The sequence below is a fragment of the Phocoena sinus genome, chromosome 13, assembly GCF_008692025.1.
Source record: "Phocoena sinus isolate mPhoSin1 chromosome 13, mPhoSin1.pri, whole genome shotgun sequence".
NCBI classification, from domain to species: domain Eukaryota; kingdom Metazoa; phylum Chordata; class Mammalia; order Artiodactyla; family Phocoenidae; genus Phocoena; species Phocoena sinus.
Genome location: NC_045775.1, coordinates 52,451,999 through 52,456,528, shown reverse-complemented (window position 1 = coordinate 52,456,528; position 4,530 = coordinate 52,451,999). Strand labels below are relative to the sequence as shown.

At 38.3% G+C, this 4,530-nt stretch overlaps 1 pseudogene; it reads right to left on the bottom strand.

The window, feature by feature from the left end:
* Window positions 1-312: 312 nt before the first annotated feature.
* On the bottom strand, window positions 313-1,786 carry LOC116764020 (annotated as a pseudogene).
* Between the last annotated feature and the right edge of the window lie 2,744 nt (window positions 1,787-4,530).

Here is a 4,530-nt window from a genome sequence, read left to right as displayed (position 1 = left end):
TATTTTATACAATTTTTAAAGGTTACTTTCCATTTACAGTTATTACAAAATATTGGCTATATTCGCCATGTTGTGCAACACATCCTTGAGCCTATCTTACACCCAATAGCTTGTATCTTCTACTCCCCTACCCCTACATTGCCCCTCCTCCCCCCACTGGTAACCACTAGTTTGTTCTCTCTATCTGTGTCTACTTCTTTTTTGTTATATTCATTACTTTGTTGGTTTTTTAAGATTCTTTTTTATGGCTGAGTAGTATTCTATTTTATTCTCAGTACTTTTATCACTTTTTGTCACTTCTATCACTTTTTGTCACTTTACCTGAAGTTCTCCCTGGAGAAACAGAAATACAACTTTTTCTTGTAGGGCTTTGCTGCTGGGTGCTGGGGAATGATGAATTTCTGGTGGTAGAGTTGCTGTAGGTGATGTTTGGTGCTTTTGCCTTGGAGGACTTGAAGGAGATAACCTGCTGAAACCATGCAACTCAGATCGGGACTTGAACCCACGGTCTTTTAACTGAGATCACACACCTGGTCTCAGGACTTAATGAAGCTCAGGTTCTTGATGTCTTGCTGCAGAAAGAATTCTGTGAGAGACAAAGTGATAGGTAAGAAGTGGATTTATTTAGAGAGAAACACATTCCACAGATGGAGTGTAGGCCATCTCAGAAGGCAAGAGTGGCATCAGGGTATGGGGTTGTCAGTTTTTATAGGGGTGGGTAATTTCGTAGGCTAATGAGTGGGAGGAGTGGTCCAGCTATTTTGGGGAAGGGGTGGGGATATCCAGGAATTGGGCCACCTCCCATTCTTTGACCATTATGGTTGGCCTTGGAACTGTCATGGCACCTGTGGGTGTGTCATTTAGCTTGCTGATGTGTCACAATGAGCGTATACTGAGGCTCAAGGTCTAGTGGAAGTCGACTCATCCACCATCTTGGACCTATTTGGTTCTAATCAGTTTATGTCACGTCCTCGGGCTATGCCGTTCTTTTAAAGGTTGTGCCCTGCCTCCTTCCCTCCTGTTTCACTACCAGTTTTTCAAGGGGGCTGAAGGTCCTCTTGGGAGACTTCTTTGTCAGTGACCCGACACAAGACAAAGTGGACAATGAACTACTCCTAGACAAGAATGCTGATGAGTGCCTTTTTCATCTCACTGGAGATCTGCTCCGTCTATCCTTTGGTGGAGTTCTTCCTCCAGGTGATGGCTGCCTCCTTGGGCTTAGCTGTCTTCTAGGTGAATATGATCTTGATGGGATCTGTAGCGCCAGCAAGATCAAGTATGAGAAGAAGCGTGAGATTTTGGTTGATTCTTCTCCTTTTCCTTTTGTTTTTTGGAATTTTTTTTTTTTTTCCAGAGAATGTCCTTTAGCTTTGGTACAGTTTCAGGCTGGGGAAATTTCAGGATATCACTAAGTGTCAGAAGTGGTCACTTGTACTGAAGGTTCCGGGAGTGCTGGAGTGTTCTTTTCTGGAGCAGAGGAAGGACTCTGGCTCTCGGTTCTTTGATGAGAAGGCTGAACATGATTGTGCTTTCTCTCTGTCCTGACTGGGCAGGATTGTCTTTTAGGGTAGGAGATCTGGACTGGAGTCTTCTTAGACTTCAAGATCTCTACCTTTTCTCTCTACTGCTTTCTTTTTCTTCTTTATCTCTCTTTTCTTTGTCTTGCTTTTTTCATAGGTGGCAATTTTTCTTCAATCTGTCTGTTTCCTTTCTTCTTTCTTCAGGTCTAGGAAAGTGAAAGGGATTCCAGCGATATTTTCTTGTGGAGGGGCCACAGTTCTCCCATAAACTCTGTAGAATTTTTTTTTTTCATTCAAAACGCCAGTTTGGTTGATTCGCATCATTTTAGAGCCTGGATTCTCCAAAAACAGCCGAGAGAATTGGGCCAGAGCCACACTGGGTCACTCTGTTGTGACCTAATAAGGTGATGGTACTACACTTCAGATGCAAAGAATAATTTCCATCTTGGTTCAGCCCTTCACTTCCAGTTGGTTGACTAAACTCAGTCATAACATTCTCTTTATTTTTTAAAAAATAAATTTATTTTTGGCTGCGTTGGGTTTTCATTGTTGCAGCTAGTGGGGGCTACTGTTTGTTGCAGTGCGTGGGCTTCTCATTGCGGTGGCTTCTCTTGTTGCGGAGCATGGGCTCTAGGAGTGTGGGCTTCAGTAGTTGCAGCGCATGTACTCAGTAGTGGTGCGCGGGCTTTAGAGCGCAGGCTCAGTAGTTGTGGTGCGTGGGCTTAGTTGCTCCGCAGCATGTGGGATCTTCCTGGGCCAGGGCTCGAACCCATGTCCCCTGCATTGGCAGGTGGATTCTTAACCACTGCACCACCAAGGAAGTCCCATAACATTCTCTTTAAACCCAAGGATTTCTGTAACTCATTTTGTTATCCAAAGCTTTTGAACCTCAAAATTTATTTTTCTTATGTCTGCCTTATTTTTCTAAGCATTCTGCACATTTCAGCTACTTCAGTAGTTTGTTTGTTGCTGAACCAATGATCTTATCCTGCACTTGTTCTGTGGAAGAATCCAGGAGTCATATTGCTCTGAGAACACTCCCTATCCCAAGGTGCATGGGAGATTATGTATATATATATATATATATATATACACACACACACACATATATATATTTAATACATTTTAAGTGGTTTGAAGCCACCTGTATTATAATTATATTATAAAATTATATGTTAATTTATACATTATATAAATATATGTTACATATAATATATATTTTATGTAATATTATTTTTTATTTTATTATTTTAAAAAATCTACTAATATTTTATTGGGTCATTCAATCCCAGGACATCAAGAATGTAGAAGAAAGGGAAATGAGACAGCAAAAGATGGAAAACAAATACAAAGGTATGAATTAATAAGCTGGCCATTTCTTTAAAAAAAAAAAAGATCGGTTTCTTGTCATCAGTGACTTGCCCAGACAGTCTCCATAGAATCATCCTGCCTTAGAAGAGTCTATCAGGTAAAGGAAGGGAAAGAAATATATTTGCCAGTTTCACATCTCTCACTGGTCAAAGCTTATCCTAGCACGTTGATCCTTGCCCAGTGCCTCCAGTCAGCTGCTGGGGAAGCGCAAAAGCTCAGTGCTTCATCTGAGTCTGGAAGTGGTGTAAGTAGCGAGAGCCTCTGTGGGTGTAGGCAGTATTGCTTTAGCGCAAGAGATGCTACTTTGCTACTACAGCAGCGAGCCAGAGGACCAGAGAGCAAATGGAACTGAGCAAATAGTTAGGTATCCTAGAGAAGAATTAGAGCCTTGGTTCTCCAACCTGTAAAAGATTAGAGTCATCTGAAGAATTTTGGAAGCTATCTGATAATCCAGTGTTCAAATTATCTATTTCTGCATTAAAAAAATTACTCCAAGGAATTCCCTGGCGGTCTGGTGGTTAGGACTCTGTGCTCTCACTGCGGAGGGCTCCAGTTTGATCCCTGGTTGGGAAACGAAGATCCCACAGCCCATGCAGAGCAGGCCTCCCCCGCAAAAAATTACTCTAACACATGGCTTAAAAACCACTTAAAATATTTTATTAAATATATTAATATACTTTCACAAATGAATATAATTATATAATATTACATTTTGTATATTAATATGTAAATTTAAATATAATTAATATATGGTTTCTATTTAATATATTTAAGTGGTTTCTAAGGAACATATTAATAAATATATTTATTCCATATATAATTTACGTATATATACTTACTATATATTTTATAATTTCCGTCATTAATTCTTCTGTGACCCATAAATTGTTTTTTAGAAGTATTTTAGAGTTTCCAAACTGAAAGCCTTTTCTAGTTTTTAAAAAAAAATTAATGTCTAACTTAATTGCATTAAGTGATCAGAGAATGTTAACTGTATAATATTAATCCTTTGAAGTCTGTTGAGGCTAGCTTTATGGCTGAGAGCTGTGGTTTCTTTTTATAATGTTCCTAAGATAATATATATTCTCCAATTGTTATATATATATTTATATAAATTTATTTCTATAATATAATATATAAAATATATTTATATACATATTAGAAAAAATATATTTTCTAATAGACATATGTTACGTAATTATAATTGTGCTGTTCAAATCTTCTGTATCCCTCCATGTATACACAAATGTATCAAAGACACTTACAGGACTGTTCATAACTGCTTTTTCACAATAGCAAATGTGGCAGTCAACTAGCTGACCTGCTTAGATCTCCTTTAAAGACAGGCTCTGCTGTGAGGAGTGCAGTCAATTGACACAGCAGTGTGCGTGCAGGGGCCTGTTAGTACTGGCTTTAAAGACCTGACTGTAAAAATTTCAGGGTATTCGCAAACTGTTTGTTAAACACAGCCATTATTAAAAATTAAGTTTTGCTAAATTGTAATTAAATAAATTATATTCAAAACAAAGATAATTTCTCAAAACTCTTCACTTCCTCTTCTGTTACTACATTTTACTTATACTTAGGCTCTCAAGATTATTTGCATCTACTCTATCTGTATGGTGGAAAAACTATATAA